Genomic DNA, 13,598 nt, shown 5'->3' on the forward strand with positions numbered 1-13,598 from the left:
GCTGTGCTGACACCAGTAAGGACCAAAACTCTGGTGGAAAACATGTGTGGGTGCATGAAAAGTTTTCTTCAAAATGATAGGGTCCAAAAAGAGAGATCACTGTGTGGAGGAGACCCAACAACAAGAAAAAAAGAGTCGAGGATAAAGATAAGAAAGGAAGGGAGGGAAGAAAGTGAGGATGGAGAAAGAGTACAATAGAGTCTGTTGGTGTATTTAAAAATCGCCAGAGAGAAATGTTAACTTTAACCACCAAAGAGAAAAAGAACCTCTTTCAGGTATGCCCCTTTCATAAAATGAGATGATGGCAGGAGAAAGTGAAATATCTTAAAAATAAATATATGTTAAAAAAAATAAGGTGGTTAGCAGAGGACAGAGATGTCATTTCAAAGTACTAAAGAGACAATGAGTGGACATAAAACTATTCATATGGATGTGACAAGGGGATTGGACTTGTGTGCCCGGAAGAAGGCCATGACAAGGACTGATGCGCAGCAGTGGGAACACAAGGAGGACAAGAGTGAACCATGCAATAAAAACAGAGGCCGGGCTTCCCTGGTGGTGCAGTGGTTGAGAGTCCGCCTGCCGATGCAGGGGACACAGGTTCATGCCCCCATCTGGGAAGATCCCACATGCTGCGGGGCGGCTGGGCCCGTGAGCCATGGCCGCTGAGCCTGAGCATCCGGAGCCTGTGCTCCGCGACGGGAGAGGCCACAGCAGTGAGAGGCCCACGTACCACAAAAAAAAAAAAAAAAAAAAAAGAGGCCAAAATTGCACAATGAATTTAGCTAAAGGAGAACAGTCCAGAAGACAGTCAAATCAGATTCAATGACAAGAGTAAGAAAGAGAAGAGTAACTACAGTGCACCCCACACAGAAGCAGATTTGAGTGAAATTCCAAAGCATTTACTGAAAGACTTACCTGATTTTGAAGAAATGTGAAGCATAAATATTCAGCTGGGAAGAGCAAGAACTTGGAAATAAAATACAAAGTCTAAGCCTGAAAAACAAACAAAAAAGTCAGTTTGCCATTTACAAGTAAGTTTGTGTTCCTTCTTTTTGTTCACTAATTGTTTTCTTTGTTTGGCTTTGTAACTGGGAAATACTTTCCCACAGCAGCAGTGTGCTAAGTGGTGGATAAATTCCAAAAGTGGCCCACAAAGTTCTGTTTAACTATTAAAACTCTACCTTCACAGTAATTCTGCTAGAATCAGCCTTAGTTCTGAGTCCTGAGATAAAGGAGTGATAAGGTACAAGAGAGAAGAGGAAGAAAAACAAGGAAGCGATAAGGAAGAGAAAAAAAAGAAGAGGAACAAGAAGGGAAAGAAAGATGATGGGAGGTTTTCTTTTTTCTTGGACACAGAGTTTCAAATCCTGACTTTAGTCCTGATGTCTCTGCTAGGTATTAGGAAGCTGTCAAACTCATGGTCAACTGTATGGTATCTATGATTAACAGCCCTTAATTTTCCTGGGAAGAGATCATTGGAGTTTTTAAAAATGTGGAAGAAGGTATTTGGTAGCAAGTTTCCTCTAGGACAATGAGTTCTTCTAACCATTCCTATTTCTCACAGCCTCACCCCTCCTTTGCTTCTCTGAAGGATTCAGTGTTTTGACTTAGAGCTTCTGATGAGTTTTGGTGTACAGGAATAGGGTAGTTGTAGATATGAAATTTATGAGATGGGAATTAACTGCATAGAAAAAAAACCCCTGGTTTCTTCAACTTTATATGGAGAATTGCTATTATAAAGTATAGATGAAGTATAAATAGACTATTTAAATCTCTTAATATGGGGAGGTACTCAAAATCTAGCACATTCCAAAGCACTTTATCAATGGGTGAAAAATTGTGTGATTACTCAGATTTATAAGGGATGTAATAATTTAAGAATGTAGATAAATGACAGATATTTAGAAAAAAACATGGAGAGTCAATTTGGAAATTAAGGTAAGGAAAGAGGCAATTGAAAAGCCATTAAAAATAACAAAAATGGTCAGAATTAAATATGACATTTGCATAAGCAAGACAAGATTAGTCAAACTATGGAGAAGAATTACTCTTCGAAAGAACAGAATGAAAATGAAAAGACTGTACAAATAGCCCACTGATTAGATAATTTGAAAGACAATTGTTAAATTGTAAAAAAGAACAAAAGATGACTGAGACTGAAGAAAACCTTCAAAAGGACACAAAAATTGTTTAAGTTGTAAAGGTATGTGTTACATTTGTAAGATAAATAAATCTGTGAGAGGACTGGAAGGGGAGACTTTAAAATGTAATTGGCCAATAAAAGGCCTTATTGGTGACCCTTCAGGGGGAAAAAAAAAATCTCCAAAAGGACAATGAACTATCATAATGGTGTGTTTTAGTTGAATTTTGGGTTTTTTTTGTTTTTTAGTTGAAAAAAAATTTTTATTTTAATGTACTGCCTCCACTGGGGTCATTGCCTCTAAATTGTATAAGCAAAGAAAATAACGACAGATGAAAAAGTTTGCTTAGTAATGTTGCTTATTTTTAGCTGTCCAGAAGTTATTTTTATTCACCTTATTTCCTAAGAAGCTCAGCAATTATCTTATTTATCTTAATTATCTTATTTATCATTTAACAACATTTAATTGAATACTTTATTACATGTAATTGCTAGATGCCTGCTCTCAGAAAACCGAGCTGAGGATGTAGTCAACAAAACCAGGTTCAAGCCCCAGCTCTGTCACTTACAAATAATGTTAAGTAATTGAACCACTGTTCCCTCATCTTTTTATAAAATAAAGGTCTTGAACTAGAAGAAATTATATGAACTCTTAATCCCTTCTAGGTATGTTTATTATTTTCTAAAAGACAAATTAATGTTTAGCTTAATCTTTATGTTGTAAGTTATTGCAATCTTCAGGATGGTTTTATATGTGTAAATTTTTACTAAGATTTATTGACAGACTAAAATAATCCAAAATTTATAGAAACAGTAGGTGAGAAGAAAAAGAATAAATGGATTAGGGCTTCAAGGGCAATATTTCTGCCATTATATGGAGAAGATATTTAGATATCATTAAAAAAATTTAAACCCAGAAATTACATAAATAACATGCAATTGTTGTGTTAACAATTAAGATGTAAGTACAGATAGTCCCTGACTCACTATGGTTCAAGTTTTGATTTTTCAACTTTATGGTGGTACAAAGGTGATACGCATTTAGTAGAAAGCATACTTCAGATTTTGAATTTTGATCTCCTGGGCTAGTGATATGTGGTCCCATACCTCTCGTGATGCTGGGCAGTGATAGCGAGCCACACAATCACCAGGGTAAACAACCGACTTTACAACCATTCTGTACTCACATAACCATTCGGTTTTTCACTTTCAGTACAGTATTCAATAAACTACATGAGATATTCAACACTTTATTATAAAATGTGCTTTGTGTTAGAGGATTTTCCCCAGCTATAGGCTAATGTAAGTGTTCTGAGCACGTTTAAGGTAGGCTAGGCTGAGCTAGGATGTTTGGTAGGTTAGGTGTATTAAATGAATTTTTGACTTAACGATATTTTCAACTTACAATGGGTTTATTGGGTCACAATCCCACTGTAAGTCAAGGAAGATCTATATATGTTAGTATATTAATATATTAATAATAGCTAATTAATATTAATAAATTGTATTATTCATAGCTAACAAAATGCATAAATGTGTCAAATGTGATGTAATTTTCATAATAACACTATGCGATTTTCGCTATTATTATCTTTACAGATAAATGTAAGATAATTTACTCTGAGGCTTGGAGATGTTTAATAACTTATTCAAGATCTCACAGACTGTGTGTTAGGGTCCAGAGCCTTTTACTGCCCAAGATGGGATACTACTGTATACACTATTTGTAACTTACTTTTCAAATTTATCATGTCTTCACTGTGGTTCTCTGTTTATAAATTTACTTCAATAGCTTCATTTCTAAGGATTACATGATATTCCATTGTATAAATGTACTATAATTTATTTAAACATTCTCCCATTTGGGGGCATTTAGTTCATTTCCAATTTTTTACTCCTTGTAGGTGAATCTTTGCACATTATCTTTAAATATTCCTCAGAATAAATTTTTAGATACAGAATAACCGGGCCAAAAGCCATGAGTATTTTTAAGACTTTTTGTATTAACCAACCATGTATTTTACGTTCTTTATTTTTTCTTAATGAATTTATTTATTTATTTTATTTTTGGCTCCGTTGGGTCTTCATTGCTGCACACGGGCTTTCCAGCATGCGGAATCTTCCTGGGCCAGGGTTCGAACCCATGTCTCCTGCATTGGCAGGTGAATTCTTTAAGAAACTGCCATTTATTTGTTTGTTTGTTTGTTTGTTTGTTTGTTTATGGTTGCGTTGGGTCTTCGTTTCTGTGCAAGGGCTTTCTCTAGTTGCGGCAAGCGGGGGTCGCTCTTCATCGCGGTGCGCGGGCCTTTCACTGTCACGGCCTCTCTTGTTGCAGGGCACAGGCTCCAGACACGCAGGCTCAGTAGTTGTGGCTCACGGGCCTAGTTGCTCCGCGGCATGTGGGATCTTCCCAGACGAGGGCTCGAACCTGTGTCTCCTGCATTGGCAGGAAGATTCTCAACCACTGAGCTACCAGGGAAGCCCGGCAGGCGGATTCTTAACCACTAAGCCATCAGAGAAGTCCCTGACCAATGTTTTTAAAAACTCCGGATAGTCAGAATAGAGCTTACCTGGGGCAGGACTCGGGTTGGGATTTGAATGAGGGTATGAATGGCAGGAGGAATCCTCCTTGGATGCTGGAAATAATTTTTTTTAATGTTTATTTATTTATTTGGCTGCATCGAGTCTTGGTTGCAGCACGTGGGATCTTTGTTGCTGCCTGCGGGATCTTTGTTGCAGCATGCAGGATCTTGTAAGTTGCAGCATGTGGGATCTTTTAGTTACGGCATGTGGGATCTAGTTACCTGACCAGGAATCAAACTCGGGGCCCCTGCTTTGGGAGCACGGAGTCTTAGCCACTGGACCACCAGGGAAGTCCTGGGTACTGGAAATATTGTATATCTAGATCTAGATGGTGGTTACATGCATATATATACATGTATAAAAGTTCATCTAGCTGTACATTTAAGATCTGTGTACTTTACAGTATGTATGTCATACAGTATGTATGACAATACAGTGTGTATTGTCAAACAATCTCAGATTCTTGGCATTATGTAAACCAGACATCTAGGGTCAACTGGGGTTTCATTTTATTCCCAGATATTTTTATATGCTTTTGCTGTCATTTAAACTTATTACATATAGGCAGTAAACACATAAACACAATAAGTCAAACTCTGGCAAGCTGACAGACTTTTTTTTTTTCTTCTAAGTTTAGATGAAGCCCCCATTTTCAATCCCTAACAGCTGGATATTTAGGTAGCCTCTAATTTTTTGCATTTTCCTTGTACATAAATTTTTGTGTGTATCTTTAATTGTTAACTGAAAATAAATTTCCAGGAAGCTGGCTTCCGAAGAGGGGATGGCATGAAAACCCTGTGCCAACAGTATTCTAGAAGTTAAATGGGGCACATGTCTCAAAAGAATAAGATTTTGATTAAACACTGTTTAAACCACTTGGACCACCTGAGAATAAAAGACTCAGATTGTAGCATTTTTCTTATCCTTAAAAAAATATTGGAGTTTGGAGTAACCCAAGAGAGAATAGTGAAATATTCTACTTTTCCTAAGCATACCCAGATCTAATTTCTCTCTCTAGAAACTCATTCTCAGTCTTTAAATTTTGAAAGACAGAACATAAGATTTGGTGGCTTTTCCAAAATCTTAGATACGTTAAAAAAAATGTTGATCTAACTTTTGATAAAGCATGCATCTCTCATTATTAGCTTTGTTAAGATACAAAAATCAAGATCCAAGCTCTTTGTGATTTGGACTATATTGTACAGGCAGTATTTTCATATTGCTGAGTAATTACTTGGTTGCAGGTGTGTTTACTTTGACATTACTTAGATCTGCTTTCATTCTGCCCTTCAAACACCCATTCCTTTCTGTTTTCTAGAACATATATTGTGGTTGGCAGCAGCGAGTGAAACCTCAGCCTCCATCTGCATTTCTCTAACCTCTTAGCACAATAGTGTAGACATTTGTTTGTGAACACAATAGGATGGAATCCAGTTCATCTGTTAACAACTTAGTGATGTTCTAAGATTTTACTTCCAAGTTGTAGACCCTAACATGACTTCAGGTCTTGGCTGAGATTCAGAGTTTCAACATATACAGACAGATACAGACTTTCTCTTCCCCCTACCATGCTGGGCTGTTACCAGCAGTTTCTGGGGCATGAAAAACATCCGAACTGGCAAACTTCAGAAAAAGCAGGCATTTTTTTTTTCCAGGAATAGTTTGCTTTATTGTGACAAAAGGCCAACCTGTTCCCCTGTTTAAAATATGCAGTGGAGTTATTTTAGCTTCTGAAATTTTCATTGCTGAGTAAGAATATATACTGAGAAAAAGGAAAAGAAAAAAGAGTTCTATCAACTCTTCTAAGCTTAGTAATTTTGTGGTGCTCTGAAGCTTTCAACATTGGTCTGGATCCTTGCAACCTTCACCTAGATAAGTGCTTAGGATGCTAGTAGTCAGACTTATACCTCTCTTCTCCTGTAATCATCCTGGTAGGAAAGGATTCTTCTCTGCAGAAACTAAACAGCCCCAGAAAAAAAGATCTACAGATACTAGCATTTATAGGTCCATCAGTGACAAAGCCAGCTTGAAGACTCATCCCCTTGTGATGAAGCTCTCCAGGCACCAATCTTCTCTGGAACCTGGTATTTCCAATTAGCTTATTATTGCCATATTCTTTAGTATGAACAGACAGCCAAAGAACCAGACATGGAGGAAAGCCTCTGATATGAAAGACAGAGACCAAACAATGCAGGTTGGAGTGTGGGGATGGGGGATAAGGAAATGGAAATAAAAGTTTCAGGGAGTAGAAAGAAAACAATGATTAACAAAAGTGTTAGGGAGAGGAACCGATATAATATATGCATAAAATAAGAATGAGATGCCTTAAAAATGGGACAGAGAACAAGAAATAGTTCTTGGAGGGGACTTCCCTGGTGGTCCAATAGTTAAGACTCTGCACTCCCAATTCAGGGGGGCCCGGGTTCGATCCCTGGTTGGGGAACTAGATCCCGCATGCGTGCCGCAGCTGCAACTAAGAAGTCCACCTGCCGCAATGAAGATCCCGCAGGCCACAGCTAAGACCCGGCGCAGCCAAAAAACATAATAAATAAATAAATATTAAAAGAAAAGAAAGAAATAGTTCTTGGAAATTAAAAGTTAGGAAGCAAGTTCAACAGAAGGGTTTGAAGACAGAGTTGAAGAAATCTCCCAGAAAGTAAGACAAAGAGATGGAGGATATGAGAGAAAAGATAGAACAATAAGAGGATCATTTCAGGAGGTTCAATTCAGAAGATCAGTGGTTGCCAGGGTTGGAGGGGAGGGGGAAGGGGAGATGAATAGGCAGAGCAGAGAGGAATTTTAGGGCAGTGAAAATATTCCATTTTGATACCGTAATGGTGGATACATGTCATTCATTATATGTTTGTCCAGACCCATAGAATGTACAACACCAAGAGTGAACCCTAATGTAAACTGTGGACTTCAGATGATTATGATGTGTCAATGTAGGTTCATCGGTTGTAACAAATGAACCACTCTCCAGTGCAGGGGACACAGGTTCAATCCCTGGTTCAGGAAGATCCCACATGCTGCAGAGCAAACTAAGCCCATGTGGCACAACTACTGAGCCTGCGCTCTACAGCCCGTGAGCCACAACTACTGAGACCTGCGTGCCACAACTACTGAAGCCCGCGCACCTAGAGCCCGTGCTTCACAACAAGAGAAGCCAGTGCTCTGCGACGAGAAGCCACTGCAATGAGAAGCCCGCACACTGCTACAAAGACCCAACACAGCCAAAAATAAAATAAGTAAAAAAAAAAAAAAAAAAAAAGGAACCACTCTTGTGGGGATGTTGATAACCGGGGAGGCTATGCATGTGTAAGCACAGGAGGTATATGGGAAATCTCTGTACCTTCCCCTTAATTTTGCTGTAAACCTGAAACTGTTCTTTAAAAAAAAGTATTTAAAAAAAAGCCTAAAAAGAGACTTCCCTGGCGGTCCAGTGGTTAAGACGCCGCGCTCCCAGTGCAGGGGGCATGGGTTCAATCCCTGGTCAGGGAACTAGGATTCCCGCATGCTGCACAGTGCGGCCAAAAAAAATAAATAAAATAAAACAGAGGCACTCTGGGTAGCACGTACCATCACCAAAAAAAAATCTTAAAAAAATAAAAAGCCTAAAAAATACGTTACAGGGAGGAAAACCAGATCCTATATAATGGGTTGGAAATCCCAATGGCATCAGACTTCTCCATAATGAAACTGGAAGCTTAGAGCAAATGAAGCAATGCCTCAATATCCTGAAGGGAAATGATTTGCATCCCAGAATTTTGTTCCCAGGTAAACTACCAATCAAATGTGAGGATAGGATAAAGACGTTTTTAGCCATTAGAGAATTTAAAATAGTTCCACCAATACTCCCTACTGGAATACAAAGAGTTACCATATGATTCAGCAACTCCACGTCTAGAAATATACCAAAATAACTGAAAGCAGAGACTCGGATACTTGTACACCGATGTTCATAGCAGTATTGTTCCCAGTAACCAAAAATGGAAACAACCTAAGTGTCTATCAACAGATAAATGGATAAACAAAATGTGGTATGTACATCCAATGGGATATTTTTGTCTTAAAAACGAATGAAATTCTGATATACGCTATAACATGGATAAACTCTGAAAACATTGTGCTAAGTCAAACAAGTCAGACACATAAGGTAAGTATGTATGATTCCACTTATATGAGGTACATAAAATAGGCAAATTCGTAGAGACGGAAAGTAGAATAGAGGTTATCAGGGACTGTGGGAAAGAGAGGGAATGAGGAATTATTGTTTAATGGGTACAGAGTTTCTGTTTGGGATGATGAAAAAGTTCTGGAAATGGATAGTGGTGACAATTACACAACGTTGTGAATGTACTTAATGTCACTGAATTACACTTAAAAATGGTTAAAATGGTCAATTTTTTGTTACATATATTTTACCACAATGTAAAAGGGTTGTAAAAGGAAGACAGTGTTGTCATAGTAATCTACTTGGCATTACCAGATCTTTGGGGTTTTTAAAAGTAGTCAGAAATTCAGACTGGTATAGGATATCTCTTTATTTTTAATTTGTAATTTTTTAATAACACTGTGTGAGTCAGACAAAAATAATTCCACAGTCATTTAGGCTCAGTTGAGACTTCTACGGAGATATATCGGGCTGGCCAAAAAGTTCGTTCGGATTCTTGTAAGATGCTATGGAAAACCCGAATGAACTTTTTGGCCAACCCAATACTAGCAGGTTATTTATGATGTGGCAGAAAGACTGGGATTGAAGAATTCCAGATTCTACTCACTGCTTTAAATCACTTTATAGCTCGTTGGTTGTGTTTTCCTTATCTGTAAAATGGTATCAGTGATAGCTGCTATCTCATTCAAAAGTGTTGGGGTAAACACAACACTGTCATATAGTACAGTCAGCTTCTTCAAAGATGTCATACATGATCCTCACATCTGATGTCATTGTGTGAGTAAACTGATAGAGTGTCTTCGGTCTTTTGCTTAAAAACAGAAAGCTATTTTCTCACCCCATCCAGAGAGAGAGTGTTCTGAGTTGGGGGTGGGGGTGGTGTCAGCTTACTGAACAAAAGTCGGGATGTCAGATTTCATGGGCTTGTTCTAGTATTTAAAATGCTTTTTATTAGGCAATAAGAATCATGCTTTACGCTCGTTATTTGGTAAGATGCTTAGATAACTAGAAAGCATTTCTAAGCTCTAATGAAATACAATCTTCTCAAACTCACTGAGCCCCAGTTTCTTCATCTGTAAAATGAGGATATGCTCTACCTTGTCTACTTGGCAGGGTTGTTTTGAGAATTCCATGAGGTCCTTTCATTCACCTCTTCATTTGGTAAATATTCACTGTGAGCTTACGAACTATGTTGAATGCTAGGAATGTAATGCTCAGCAAGAGACATGGTCCATACCTTCCTGAAGCTTTCAGTTATGTGGGATCGATTACATATGTTAAAGCACAGAGAACAGTGCCTGGCACATTAGTAGAAGTCAATACATATTAGTTTCCTAACTGTTATGGTCAATTTTATGTGTTATTTTGACTGGGATATGGGGTGCCCAGATATTTGGCTAAAGATTATTTCTGGATGTGTCTGTGAGGTTGTTTCCAGATGAGATTAGCATTTGAGTCAGTAGACTGAGTAAAGCAGATGGATCTCCCCAGTGTGGATGGGCATCATTCAATCCATTGAGGTCCTGACTACTGAGCTGAGACATTAGTCTTCTTCTGCTCTTTGACTGGGACTTATATCCTTGGAGCTCTTGGTTCTCAGGTCTTCAGACTCGAACTGGAACTTAAACCATTAGCCCTCTGGCTCTTGGTCCTTCAGACTTGGACTAGAATTTATACCATTGGTTCTCCTGGTTCTCGGGCCTTCAGACTCAGACTGGAACTACACCACTGGCTTTCCTGAGTCTCAAGCTTATAAATGGGAGATTGTGGGACTTCTGAGCCTCCATAATTGCATGAGCCAATTCCTTCTAATAAATCTCTTTACCTATATGCATATGAATTTGAGCATCTAGTGGGCCACTTTTGGTTAGCAGAAATGGATATAGATTTGCATTGGTTCTCCTATTGGTTCTGTTTCTCTGGAGAATCCTGATTAATACACTTCCCTTAAAGTAAGGACCCTCAAATTTACCCACGCATATCCAGGTCAGTGCCCTGAAATCAAGAAGATGGACCTCAGCTGCAACCTGGTTCCTTATTTTGTAGGGTCATATTGCCAATAGTTATGGCAATCCTAAGCCATTGCTACTCATTCTGTAAGTATAGGAGTCATTCTTCTGCCCTATAATATAAAACTCTAGTGAGAGAGCAAGTCATCCAAATTATATTCCCCAGAGAGCAAGGAAATGCAGTTTTATGTCCAGAGCAGGGAGGATTCAAAAGTTTACCAAAGTCTTAGGAACTTAAATTCTAGGCAGGGATAATATTGCTGTTCATCACTGTCTACTTATTTTCTATTTAGAGTTTTATCTTCCTAGTAGAGGGGGTTGGTTTAATAGAGTGTCAGGGGAAATGTCTAGTGAGTGTATTGATTGAATGTATGATGATAAATGTGGGCAACTTATCTCCTAATCTTCTTCTAGGTTTGCCTAGCTGAGGGTGAGTAAAATTATTTTTAATATAGCCAAGAACGTCTTTTTTCTTGGCCTTGGGATTCTAAGGCCATACATATGCCTAAATAACTTTTTTCCCCGGAAAGAGTAAGAATTTGTAGATTGGCTCCAGGTGGAAGATCTTTCCGTACATGGTACGTTATGCCTAAATGTTAAGTTTCATCATTGCAGCTAGGAACAATTAAGTTATGCTAGGATACTACTTAAGGAAGGAAACAAAGAAATACATACACTGTTCACATATCAAATATGTTCACATTTTACAGAGAAGATGGTCATAATACCTCAAGGGGGAAAAGCCAGGATTTTCATTACCAAGAGCAAGAAAAGTTTTCTGAGGCACGTCACACACTGTGTGCAAAATAGAAGCAACCTGAAGAGATAGGAGGCATAAGGCTGTATAACAAAGCAAATTAATTTATGCCAGATTCCATTTTCTAATATGCAATATTTCTGAAAAAAGTTTTACAGAAGACAGCATTCTTATTATTGTATATCTCCTCCCTTTTGCTTGCTCAAGACAAATGAAATGCTGAAAAGGTTATTACTGTGATGCTGTAACAGAAAGTGTACTTCTGTCATGTCCAGAGTGACTAATAATGTTCAGGCCAATCCATTACTCCATTCAAATAATAGGGTTTACTTGCTTTTAAGGTCACTTGGGCTATAATGTTGTTATTGTCCTTTCTTCTGCTCTGTAGTCTCATTTTCACAGAGGATTGGTAGAAAAATAGAGGGGATATTGGTTACCACTTGTTCATGGGCATAATGCCACTGGCACCCTTTCCCTGTGGTCCTGCATCTTCTTGCTAATGACAGACGTGCATGCAACAGGGGTTTTAAAGGGGTGCGATATTTGTGTTTCAATATGGAATCGATAGCAACCACAACAATAACAACAGAAATTGACTCCTGGGTATTTTTTCTTCAAGTTGGAAACTACAGTGAGAATACTTAAAGAACATTTGTAACTCAAGAAAACTTGTGGAGCTTGAAATAAAAACATCATAGGTTATATTAAGCAGAGTGGTAGAAGAAGGTTTTTAACCAGAACTTAACTAAATTTCCAGTAATTTTATTTATTTATTTTAAAAATATTTATTTATTTGGTTGCACTGGGTCTTAGTTGCTGCTTCCTGGCTCTTTAGTTGCGGCACGTGAGCTCCTTCGTTGTGGCATATGTACTCTTAGCTGTGGCATGCATGTCGTATCTAGCTCCCTGACCAGGGATCAAACCAGGGCCCCCTGCATTGGGAGTGCAGAGTCTTTAACCACTGTGCCACTAGGGAAGTCCCTCTAATAATTTTAAATTCCACTAAATAGTTAAACCACATCTCAAAAACTAATAAAAAATTCATTCAAACCTTTGAAAACAAAGACTCATTCCTCTCCAGTTGCCTTAGGTTAACCTGTATTTCTGTCCTGTCATTTTTATGTAAGGAAACATATGGCCTCAAACTTTGCTTTCTGGCAATAATAATTTCCTATTGTAGGTTTGTCTTTAGTTAGTTTCCAGAAATCTTACATGCTTAAGGTTTTGGAGCCATGTAAATTTCTGCTCTGTAGTCTCACTTTCACAGAGGGTTGGTAGAAAAAGAGGGATTGGGCAGTTCTCATTCACAAAAGAAATACAAACTTTTTGTTAAACTGAAATTGTTTGGGAAATTCTAAATTGACTGTTGTTGTTGCTGTTTATTTTGTGGAAATAACTAAATGAGGAAGCTTAAGATAGTAAATAAAACACAGGACTCCTGAGTTCTAAGTCCAACTCTATCACTATGTTGCTGTGTGACACTGGCCAAGGTACGATCCCTCTCTGGGCCTCTGTTTACTTGTAAATTGGGTATCTTTAACTATAGCATCTCTAATGATATATAATATATAATTATGTATAAAATGGAATGTGATGTATATGTATATAAATACATCTCCTGAAACAAGTGTACAAAGCAATGTAGTCTATAGAGCAATGTCCTACTAGCCCGCTGGGTTAATCCTTCCTCATTTTACAGTCACACTTGGGCCAACACATTTGGAGTCCTTTGCAGTTTATTGTAGGTGTGAAGAAAAGCATTTTTCTATAATATCTTAACTTCTGAATTTCTTTTTCCTAAAAACACAAGGTTTTGGCTTAATATGTTTCCCCCAGCTTTTTATTTTATAACATTTCAAACCTTCAGAAAAGCTGCAGGAATAGTCAATAAAGAGCGATATACCCTTCACTTAGATTTACCAGTTGTTAACA

This window comes from Mesoplodon mirus, assembly GCF_964341445.2.
Source record: "Mesoplodon mirus genome assembly, chromosome: 15".
Classification (NCBI taxonomy): Eukaryota; Metazoa; Chordata; class Mammalia; order Artiodactyla; family Ziphiidae; genus Mesoplodon; species Mesoplodon mirus.